The sequence below is a fragment of the Protopterus annectens genome, chromosome 2.part1, assembly GCF_019279795.1.
Source record: "Protopterus annectens isolate FY-2018-M chromosome 2.part1, PAN1.0, whole genome shotgun sequence".
Lineage (NCBI taxonomy): Eukaryota > Metazoa > Chordata > Ceratodontiformes > Protopteridae > Protopterus > Protopterus annectens.
The window spans coordinates 1054318197-1054330811 of record NC_056729.1 but is presented as its reverse complement, the minus strand read 5'-3'; the positions used below and the strand labels follow the sequence as shown (position 1 = coordinate 1054330811).

The window sequence follows — 12615 nt, the reverse complement described above, 5'->3', positions numbered from 1 at the left end:
GTAAGGTATCAGTCCCTGGGGCCCTAGGTTGTCAGTGAATGTGCTATGCATTGTCTCTTAGCCAATGCCAGGGTGTACTGGGCACACCTATGTCTGTCTACCGGGACATCATCAGGAGGCTCGTCCTCTGAGTCCTCTTGTGAGTGTGGCTGTGGTGACCTAGGCATTGGTGGGGTCTGTGTATCCCTTCCCTGTGCTGATCCTGCTGCAGCTGCTTCTGCAGGATTATATTGTGTGGCATGGCACATAGTGTGGACTATGTGCACATGTGACTGGAGAGTACTGCAGGGCTCCACCATATATACTGAGGCACTGAAACTGTGACTTCAGCAACCCAAACATGCTCTGTGATGTTCCTAGTTTGTGCATGTGCCTCATTATGGTGTTCTTCCATGGGTCTGTGTGCATAACCGATGGGTGTCATCATCCACTGTTCCAGTGCGTAGCCAGTATCCCTCACTAAATGGCCATGAGGGATGTCCTCCCTAGCAAACATCTGGTACAGCTGTGATGCATGCCAGATATGGGAGTCGTGATACTTGCCAGGACTGCAAGCACACACATTCATGATAATGCTCTGGGCATTGCACATGACCTGGCAGTTGATGGGGTGGTACCCCTTGTGGTCGAAGTAAATTCTACCCTCCTCACTGGGTGGTCCCTTGATGTGTCCATGAGTGCAATCTATGGCACCCAGTACCACAGGGTAGTGTGCTACACTGTAGAAGTGTTGCATATTGCTGGGCCTCACCTCAAGGGTGAGGGGAAAATATATGTTCTCACTGGCATGTGGTAGAATGGCATCCAGGAACTGGTGGAGTACCTAGGATGCTGATGCCTGTGTGATCCCCATCATTTCCCCACTTGGTCTTTGGTAGGTACCTGTGGCTATTATCCTAAGGGCTACACATAACTTTGCTTACACCGAATCTAAAAATGTTTGTGGCAGTGTTAGCAGCACAGCACGAAGCCTACATAAAAAAAAAACATGTAGGCTTTATTAAATTCCCCTCTTCATCAGAAAACAGATGATATTTTTTAAAATGTAGACAAAAGCACTAAATGAAAGTCTGTTAAGAAAGATTTTTGTATTGTAGTTAAAGTGATAAGTTGAGCCAAAAAGTTTATTAATTAATTATTTGTCAGCCTGAGAGTGTACATTGTACTGTGGCTGTAAAGCTTGTGTTTTGGTGTAATTCATTGTCTGCGGTGTCTGTGGTGTTCCTTAGTAGTTTCACATGTATACCAATAAACACTTTGGACTGTTCACAAGTCTGTCATCTAACTTGCATTCTGGTCAGTAAAAAATCCTTAAGTTTATCATTTAGCTAAAATGCATTAATATAGTTATGTTGATTTTTTGTAAAGTTGTATAAAAATTTGCTGGAAATTTAACCAAATCATCATCATTATCAGTCCCCCATTTCAGATGTTTACAAGGGTCAAGGTATTACACCAACATTAGTCTATGTGACCCGGTCACCTGGAGCCTCTGTTTATACTGCTGATTGGCTAACCCTGATGTGAAAGTAATATACAATTTTGTTGGAATAGTTCAGGTTAATATGATAATAGTTTTAGTTTCCAGATAAATCAGTTAAGCTATCGAAAACTATTTGACTTCAATTTAGATTTAGATTTGTGTGAATAAATCTGTGTTGAAACTCATACTAAGAAATTCTAGTGAGATGTTGGAGGCAATATACAAGTAAAAACTAAATAAAGCCCAAGGAAATTTCCAGTTGTTTTGCTTGGTTCTCTTATCATGTCACATGTTTCCAATTCACTTATGTACCCATCTGTCAGTGTAACACATATATAGGTTCATAGGTTCATAGGTTGGTACTAGGCTATCGGCTCTAGGGCCTATGCAAGCCTAGCCATAACAATTCCCTGGATATTTCTTCCCACAATATTTACTTCTCTGGACCCCTGTCTAGCAGGGCGAATGACATGATTTCCTATCTCCCATCCAATCATCAAGGTTCCTTTTGAAGAGGGCCAATGAGGCACTCTGCTTAACATGTATGGGCAGTTTATTCCAGAGTATGGGGAGTCTCTGGGTCAGGAACCTATCTCTCCAGCATGTTTTGTTCATTGTAATGACAAGGTTTAGATCCCTGGAGCATGCGGCTCTGAGGGATTGGGATTTCTTTAAGTGGAGCATGTCCAACAGCTCAGGGTTTGACATGGCCTTGTATGTTAAGCAGAGATTGCCTCTGAGTAGATGATATGTCACAGAGTATAGCTGGAGTTTTTTTAGATGGTCAGCATATGGCATCTGCTTTATGCCTGTGATACTTTTAGTGAGGTATTTCTGTGGCCTTTCCAGCTGTTGCAGATGTCTTGTGAGGTACATACCAAACGGGGCATTATACTCTATAATGGGTCTAATGAGGGATGAGTACAGTGGGAAATTACCTCCTTTCTTTCTGGATGAAAAGCCCTTAGTGATGAGGTGTGCCACATAGAAGGATTTCCTGACTGTTGTGGCGATGTGGTTATCGAAAGTGAGATCACTGTCCACCTGCATCCCTAAGTCTCTCATCACACTTTTGATGTTTAATGTCCTGCCACCTATGTGGTAATTCATGGGTACATCAGATCCCCATTCTGCAGTCAAACTTTCAGATCCGCATGGGTGAAGAACTGCTGGGAAAAGAGTTTACCACCCAGTAGTTTTTTCCAGTTAATGGCAAGGTAGTTGAAATTACAGTATTAGGGGGGGTTTTTGTATCTTAATATTTTCCAGTATGTTTAGAAAGGTTAAGCAATTTGGGATTGCAGTCTTACCTAGTGTTAGTTGCACCTGGAGAATTTCAGATGCATTGTAGTGTGAATATCCTTGGTGAATATGGACACTCCTCCACCCATTTTTAGGAGTGAGGAGAGAGATTTTGAGTTTAGACTTCTAGCATTGAGTAGCATTACCTTCAGATTTTGCATGCTTGTATCTGTAATGTGGTGGTTTATATCATATACACCCTTACATTTTATTATTTTAGTTAAGCAACTAACCACTTCAGTGGTACTGACATTGAATTCTGGTAGTTGACATCTAAGAAGGGTATGTATTAAGTGAGGGTAAGTTTCAGTGGAAACCTGGAGAAAAACTGAAAATGTACAGTACAATACACAATACAAACAGTCCAACAACAAAAAACAAAACATGGGAATACTTTACAAAAATAAGTTGGTAGAGCGAAAAAACTACAAGGTATGGTATTTTACATGGCATGGCATTCTGTGTGGGGGTTTTAAGCAGTAAAAAGCAGCAGACAGCACACTCACCTTTCATACTGGGAAGGGCCCTGTAACAAATACCAGGAACCACTTATCTCCTAATGTACCCAACAGCTTGATCATATCTGCAGTGATTGCACCTGAGTCTGCTGTTTTACTTGGCTTCATTTTCCTTGATGCTGTTCTTACTTCTTCTAGGGAGGATTATTCTTCCTTTTTCTTTGCAGGCTGTACATGGGGTCATATAGCTTTGGTTTCTTCATTCATAGGCTTCTTGACGTACTTCTTCTGTTTGCCTTTAATGTCCCCTGAAATGGTCAGCACATTGTTGCTGACATCTCTTATGAATGACATTTGATGACTGCTGTCTTTTTGTCTTTCCTTTTTTTTTGCTTTGCAATCTGTTAGAGCTTCCCTGCCCATATGCTGAGTCACTTTCCAAGAACTGGTACAGTGTCTCTGATGCCTTGATATTTGTAAATCTGACTCTCTTGTAGTCTCTTTGTTTGATAACCAGTATTCCATTTTGGCTTGGCCTGTCTTTTCTATCTCTCACTTCTACCTGCACTCCTTCTTTTTTCTGATAATTTACTGGATGTCTGCATTTCACCACCAGCTATTCTTATACACTGTATTTCTATAGTTGGCTTGGCTGCATATCTGTTCTATTATCTTCATGCATGCTATTTTGAAAAGTTGACATTCCTCTTCAACTTCACATGTTTACTTCTCTTCCTGAGGTGCTAGAGCCTTGAATTCCTTGAATTCCTGTGCTTTCTCTGTAGTCAGTTTCCATGTCTTCCATTTAATCTCTGTTAACCTTACAATCTTCTCTGACTACTGCTTGCAGCTGATTGTGGCCATCAATGGTTTATTCTGGGAACCAACTGTTTCACTGGATATGACTCGACAATCTCTGACTTTAACTCAGTTCACTTTCCCTACTAGGAAGAAGTCTACTTGAGTTGCATCTAACCACCCTTGCATGCAGTCTTGTAACTGTCTGTATAGGCATTCTAATTATACTTTGAAAAGTATAAGGTTCAGATTTTAATCAGGAGAAACTGGTAGTTTTATTTATCTATAATAAGATAGGAGGACGAGATGTTTTACCAATAGTTAAGGGGTTGGCATAATGGTTAAGATGTTTATTTTCTAGACATATGGCACATGGTTTGATTCTCACCTTGGAAACTATGGCAAAACATCGTAAGGCTCTCTTGGGTCACTAGCCTAGCAATCATCTAACAACCCATGGGACAGTTACTGACAGAAAAGGGTGATGTATTTGGGATTACAGGTCTGCAGTTCAGTGCAGAAATTATGGAAAGAAATTGGCAATCTCTTAAAGAGAACAGATTGCCTGATGACTGGTCAGGCAAGATAAATATTCTAACAAGGTATAACTGAGCTGGTGATGAATATGATTTGTCTCCCACTTTATATATTTAGGGAGATGTATACCAATTATAGGTTCATAGGTTCACTGGGAAATTCTACTCCAGCTGCCCATTTGGGCCATTTTAAGTTTAGCCAATTTCCATTTTGATGCTTGAATTAACCTATTCCATTTGGCTCAAAACTGGCCTTATACATACCATAGTCAACAATTATATATATTAACCCTAGTGAGAGCAACTGCACCACACCATAGATAATGTGAGGGGATCCCTGTGTGGGATAAAGCAGTTAAGAGCTGCTTCTGTCCATTAATAGTACAGGGGAGAGTTTTGGAGTACTTTATAAATTTCCCATCCATAATTTCAAATTGTGCTTGAATATGGACAGGGGTGAGCTTTGTTTTAGATGGTTGAAGAGTCTATTCTAGAGCTGTGGTATCCTCCATGAGAGAAACTTGTACCTGTAGACAATTCTGTTAACATTGAAGAATAGGTTTAGATCCACAGACTGGTTGATTTCTGTACTTCTGATGTTTTTGACTTGTTGATGCTCAGTAAGTCCATCAGTATTGGGTTGGAGGATGTCTGGTATGCCAGACACAGATTACCACTTAGCAGTTTGTAGGATACTGAGTATAGTGACAGGATTTTGAGTTGGCCTGTCTAGTGTATATTGCTTAGGCCTTGTATCTTTTCAGTAAGATGTCTATGTAGGCATTCCACTTGTTGCATGTGTCTGAACAGATACATGCCAAAAGGGGAACTACACCTAATGATTGGTTTAATGAGGACTGAGTAAAAAGGGGAATGACATTTCTCGGTCTAGACACAATTCCTTTGTTTATAAGTAGTGCAGTGTAGAAGGACTTTTTTACCACAGCTGACGCATGTTGATCAAAAATGAGGTCACTCTTCAGATAAGTTCCCAAATCCAGTATAACTGAGTCAGCTCCCAGCAGTGTACTGTCAATGTGGTAGTTCTGTGGGTAGATGATTTACAAAGTAAATAATAAATGCATTTTGCAGTATTTAGTTTCAGTCCATGATTTTGGCAACAGTTATTTGTTTGGGACAAACCTTCCTGCAGGATGGCTATGTCATTTGAGTACTCAATGACTGCATCTAGCTTACATTCATCTGCAGATTTAGTTAGCTAGAGCCCTTTGGTATTGACTTATTGACATGTATCAGAAAGTTAATAAAACAAGAGTTTTTTCATCTCAACAAGCATTTTTTTGAACAAAAAGAAGTGTGAAACTCCTATGTTTGGCATTACTGACTGATTATACAATCCACAGTGATTTACCAAAAAATCAGGCATTTTACAATGGACAGCGGAGAAATATTAAGTAAAATGAGGGATAGTTGATATATGGGGCCAGACTGCAAAAGAGCTGCTCTCAGTGTAAGTGACTTACTCTGATGTAAGGCTGCCCTGATTTCAAAAGACTTGCTCTTGGTATAAGTAACTTACTATGGTATAAGGCCTAACTATTAACAAGCTAACACCAGGGGCCAGATTCCAAAATACATGCTCTCACTGTAAGTGGCTTTACTCAGATGCGATACACTAGAGTTTGATGTAAGTGACTTTACTTCTGTACAATACACTAAACTTAAGTCACTTACAGTGAGAGCAAGTCTTTTGGAATAGGGTACATGGTCTGCTCTCTCCTGAGTCTCTATCTCAGTTTTTGTACTGAGCTCTTTAATTATTTTAATGCCTGCACTATTTTGGGATATAAGCTTAAGGTAGGCAATTCCGTGGCAGTTTTTCTACTCGGTTATCTACTGGAGAATTTTGATAAAACTCAGTGTCTGACTTGGCCATTCCTTCTATGCAGACTTAAATCATAGCCCTGTTTTGCATAACTTGTAACTAGAATGTCAACTTCCTATTCCAGCTCAGATAGATACACTCATGCACACAAATATATTTACAAAGAGGCATAAGGTAGATGTGAAATTATCTAAGACTTTCAATAAAAATATATATGTATGCTATGTGTGTGTGTGTGTGTGTATATTTTATATATATATATATATATATATATATATATATATATATATATATATATATATATATATATATGTATATATAAATGGGTCTACTTCATTTAGTTGAAAACTCATTTCATTTAAACTCAAATGACTGAGACCAATTCACTGAAAGCTCACTTCACTGAAAACTTATTTCACTGAAACTCATTTAATTGAAAGTTATATATGGCCTTTTCCCCACTATAGTGTGATCCTGGATTTAGTTTATATAGTAAGGGGTGTGTGGGGGGCACAGCCCCCCACATTGCGTGGTGTGGGGGGTAAAGCCCCCCCACATAGTTTGGCTATATGTTGTCTTCTGGAAAGACTTATTCATTGCACTTGTAAGTTTCCATCTGTATGCTTTAAAATGTTTACAATATGTTGGGGGGCTACGCCCCCACACCCCCCAGTGTGGGGGGCTGTGCCCCCACATCCCCCTTGCTTTATATACTAACTCCAGGATCACACTACAGTGGAGAAAAGCCTATATATAATTTTCAATGCAATGAGTTTCAGTGAAATGAGTTTTCAATGAAATGTAGACCCATATAAATATATTTATTTATTTATTTATTTTGACATTTGTTAACTGAGTATGTCAGACTGAGCGATAAACTATTTCTAAGGAGGAGTTAGCAAATGTAGAGAAATACATAATATAAAATTAGTTTCACATTAGACATTGCAGGTGAGGTTACTAAGACTTCAGTGTTAGGTATGTACAGCAGTAGTTAATAATCTAAAGTCTTACGGGAAGCTTTGTCTGGTGAACTGCACTAAACATGCATGGGGCTGTTTTTCTTTTCTTTTTTTCATTTGTATTCAGATTACCAAAAATAATTTAGTCAAGTGCCATTTTGATGAAAGTAACCAAGGGCACTTTACTGGCAATGGAACAAAAGAAAAAATATTTTGAATTGAAGAGGTGTAAGGTCTCTTACAGACTGACACAGGTGAAAGCCCTCTACATCTGTACATCTGTACACATGTACACCTCTACATCTTTTGTCCAATATACCTCAGAGATTGTCATGAGAGTTTTCCTGAAGTAGTGACTTTAGAGAAGAGAGTTTTCCTAGAGTCACATTTAGCTAACAGTGAGTTGTTGAACTGTGGCACTCTGAAAACGAACATTAACATTTTGTCATCATTCTAGACAAAAACTGCATGTTTATGTGGCCTGTCCCATTTTTATACAATTTGAAAGCTTTGCATTCTAATTTTAAAAGATCTAGAATACTTTAGTTTTATATTCTGATATGTGAACAAAATTCATTTAAAGAGGATTTAGCTTAATTTATTCAGTGTGTATGAAATAATTTTTAAAGATGCACTTGTTATTTTTCATGTATTATTGTGACTATTTTTATATATGGTTAAAGGCATAAAGTATGCAAAGTGGCAATATGCAGTGCACTTTTTAACAACATAATGGAGATTATATATTTTTTCATGATTTAAATTAATTAGGTTTTTAATGAGTGCTTTACATCACAGTCTCCCTGTTGAACATTTTTTGTACCATGAAAGCTAACTGCCACAAGTTCATAGACTGAGAGTCACCGTACCCTACCCCAGAACTGTATTTTGGCAAAAGTAGACTATGTAGCCTGGGTACTCCAACATTTTAGGAATGTTATGAGTGACAATTTTAGCATCAGTGGCTCAAAGCACCAGACGCATAGTAAACAATAAGTAGAACATTTATAACCCCTACATATCGTCTCTCCTTTCAGTTAGTATTCCACCAGCTCAGATGCACCAATAAGAGTTTTATAAATCCATACATAGGTTTATGCTTTGCAGAATGATAATATAGGTGTTTCCTATGCATCTAGAGCTATATAATAGGGCGTTTAATACCAGAGCAAAATTCATGAACTTTAGAGTATAGTGATTACTCCTCAATGAAGTAATATATAAGGCACATCCTATGCCCGTCTTAATAGAGTATAATACAAGTGTAGCACAGAAGAATGCTAATATGAATTCCACTAGCTGTACAGACCATGATAAGCATATCCTGAATACTGGAATAACATACAGCTGGATATAGTAGTAGTATGGTTTATAGCAAACTGCTGTGGCTGCAGCTGCTGGACAACCCCTTTCATGGTCATTCTATACTTAGTACCTCTGCAAAGGATCCAGGGGGATCCTATGTACCTCAGGACATTTCTGTTTATTTTGCCCTTCAGTACCACAGTACTACAGTTTCACCACCCCACAACACCTGCCATTTGTACCCTATAACAGTTTGCACCTGGAGCAGCTTAATCTTCTGCCCGACCTTACTTATATTTCTGTTGCCCTTAAGTGGTAATTTTTACTTTTCAGATTATCTTGTTTTCTGAGTTACCTGCACATCTTTGTTTGTAATGGCAGCATTTGCATCTCAAAAGTAACAGTGCTGACCTTATGGAATGGTAACTGTGTTAAAATGAACTAAATAAACAACTCATCCATGAATTAGTCAGTCATGGTATTGCTATTTTTTGTGTAACAGACTGCATCTATATAGGGATGTAAGCATTACTATTATGGCACTCGTTAACTCTGCAAGTGTGATTACTGTTAACTTTTCAACCTTCTGGGAGGAGGAAGTTTATACTACCTAGTCACAAACATTATTAAAACTTTGCAGCTGGGAGGCCACAGAAGTCAACCATGTATATGAAATCTGTTTGAAAATGACGTGTGGATGTACTTTAGAGTGACAGGTTACCTTAAATATAAGAATTCTCATAACATTACAACTGGGGAACAATGAGAGGCATTTTACCCTAAGCTGAAGTATTGGTCTAAAACTACGGCTGGGGGATTAGGAGGTGGTGGATCTCTCCTACAAATCAACATTCTCATAACATCACAACTGTGGATTTGAAAAGGCTCTCCCACAAATATGAGGATTATTTTAACAACGCAACAGGAGAGGTGAGGAAGTGTTATTTTATCAATTCCCTTGTTATCTGGAGCATGATGTAGTGGAAGGATGAATGGTGTTGCCTTTCTTTATTATTCATTTAAAAATTTTCAGTACAAATGAGTAAAGGATTCCTTATCCTGCTACCATTTACATGACTGTGAGGGCAGGAGGAGGCAAGTAGGCTTCAGTCATCTTATGCTTCCACCAGAGGCCAAGAAGGGCAACAGGAAGAAGACAGTATTTTACCCATGTACTACAAACATGGTGACAATGTTAGGGATGGGTGCAACTGGTGTAGGACATGATCATTTAATGGCAACTGTGATTATATTTACAAGACAAAGACATATTTACAAGACAGAGAGATGGGGGGGGGTGTGCAAATAGAGTAAAAGCATAATGATATGATTTCACTACACTTCTCCATCAAGGGTATCCATTGGCTGCATGAAGGAGGCTTATGTCTTTAGAGCAATTTACTTATTTATTCAGTTGTTGTACCCCTTAACATGCACTTAGGACTTCATTCTGATAACCATAAAGTCACCTCATATCAATCTGTACGTCAGATATTCTAAACTTAGCCTTTTAGTTTTATGTAGCATTATGATATGATGATCAGCTTCAACCATTACTAGGCTTTAGTGACTTACCCCTTGACTTGCTATACATTATTATTCTGAATATAAAGGGTCCAGATTAGGTCTACTGCTAATGACCTACCTAAAAAATTATATTTAATTTAAATTAAATTATATTTAAATGTCTAGAGAACAGCTTTGACAAATATATATATATATATATATATATATATATATATATATATATATATATATATATGTACACACACACACACACACACACACACACACACACACACACACACACACACACACACACACACATACAAACCCCTTCTTTTTCACAAATGTAGGTAACAAGTAATTTAATGAATTGCCATGATATATTGCCTTGACACTGGAAATAGGTAAGTTCATACTGGTACCTAATGGTGAAATACCTTGGTGCTGAAAAACTCCGGAGTATCTAATTCTACTTTAGAATTTCAAGGTATAGGTCTAATTTAGTCCTTATAGGGATTAAGAATATTCAGCTCATCTGGATATTATTCAGGGTACCAGTTAACTAAGCTACTGCTCTGGGTCATTTAGTCATAATATCTTACTATGCTTATGGCTAAAGCAATCATTAAGGTCATCCATATCACCTGTTTCTGGGAGAAAGTAACCATGCCAGCAATCAAGCATAACTGGCCTTATGCATATGTCAACTAGGCGGTCGCCTAGGGCGCCGCTGTATAGGGGTGCTTTTCCAGTATTTATTTGGTGTAGGCAAACCAGGATGGGGGCACCAGATGGTGTGGTAGGGGGCACCATGGAGCCCATTTTCCTAGGACACCAGTTGACCTAAGGCCGCTCCTGCAATCAAGTGCACAGTACTGTGATGCATCTGCCACTGTACATTAACAACAGCAAGTCAACAACATCACAAACGAGCCAGCACAAATGGAGATCAAAGTATCTTTTTATATAACCATTTTCCTTCACAACAGTGCAAACAGTACTAGTTTCATTAGTTTTGTCAGCTGCAATAAAAAATATATGCATACTCATAAAGCATTTAAAGTATGTTTGTGTCTTTCGGCTTTTCCCGGTTAGGGGTCGCCACAGTGGAACTCCGGTCTGCTAATGATTGGCAGTAGACTTTCACATGCTGGCTTGCCGGGCCTAATGCACAACCTTCAACAAAGGAACGCCCATTCATGCATGTCAACACACAGAAGATGCTCTAATTGAGAATCAAATGGGCAACGTCTAACTGTGAGGCGACAACACTACCGCAGCACCACCACCACGGGTAAAGCATTTAAAGTATATTGTTCATATACATAATTTCTTACCATGACATCACATCATGTAGTGCATGCCAAACAGCATATTTCCTCCATCAATGAACACTGTCAGCCCCTACTTTTGTGAGAAACAAATTTTTAAAAATAAGGCTTTCATACCACGGACGCTAGAAAGTAAACTTTCACTTAAGCAGCACCGTATTGGGAGCATATGGACACATCCATAGACTTTAATGGGTGTAGCACTGCACATCTGCAGAGAAGTGCCCATTAATGTCTATACAGAGGCCATTTACAATGTCTGTGGTGATGTCATCAAGGGATAAATTAAGCCTATCAGGACCAAGCTTTAATAAAAAGTTTTTTTTTGTCTCAAATAAATATTGAATAATAATGCTACAAATGCACTGCATTATTTAACTCACTACATCATGAAATATCCATAAATGTGAGCAATACACTTTAAATATTCTAAATTAGTCATGACATGCTGAAAATGCATCTTGTTTTATCCTATCATGACACAAAAATAAATCTTTTGAAAAACAGTCAGATGTATCTCAGTTAAAACGTCTGTATAGTTTCCATACTCAACTTTAACATTTTTTGCTATAATCTATATCTTGATACTGTTGATATAAATATATATATATATATATATATATATATATATATATATATATATATATTTTATTTTATTTTATATTTGTTGACCGGGAAAAAATCCGACTGGATACATGTCCATTTTCAGCGGAGGCCTGGGGAGAAAAGTACAATAGGTTATGATCCAAATCTGGAGAGGAGCAAGATCAGATAATAAAGTCATACATTGGTTATACTAAGTACAAAGAGAATGAAAATGGAGCATAACAATACAATTGATTATATAAAACACGAGAGGAACACAAAATCAGGTCATAAATTCAGACAGTAAAAAAGCAGTACAGAAAGTTAACATTTTTCAATTGGCCCCTTAGAGAGGTAAAAGGAAAAAAGGTGCTTGGGTGAAGAGATAGGAGGAAGTAGAGTACCCTGTGGATAAAGTAGGGAGGAGAGAAATATTTAAGACAGCTATATAGAGGGGGGGTTTAGTCTGGATGTGAGCATTGGCATAGCCAGTGGGACTTGAA

The 12615-nt window shown here is 38.2% G+C and overlaps 1 long non-coding RNA gene across 1 annotated transcript; it reads left to right on the top strand.

Annotated features, from left to right (window-relative positions):
- Nucleotides 1-239: 239 nt before the first annotated feature.
- LOC122794762 lies at nt 240-12334 on the top strand. Its single transcript, XR_006363691.1, has 3 exons — nt 240-249; nt 9786-9789; nt 12257-12334. It is a non-coding gene; the product is annotated as an uncharacterized LOC122794762 (long non-coding RNA).
- The last annotated feature ends 281 nt before the right edge of the window (nt 12335-12615 follow it).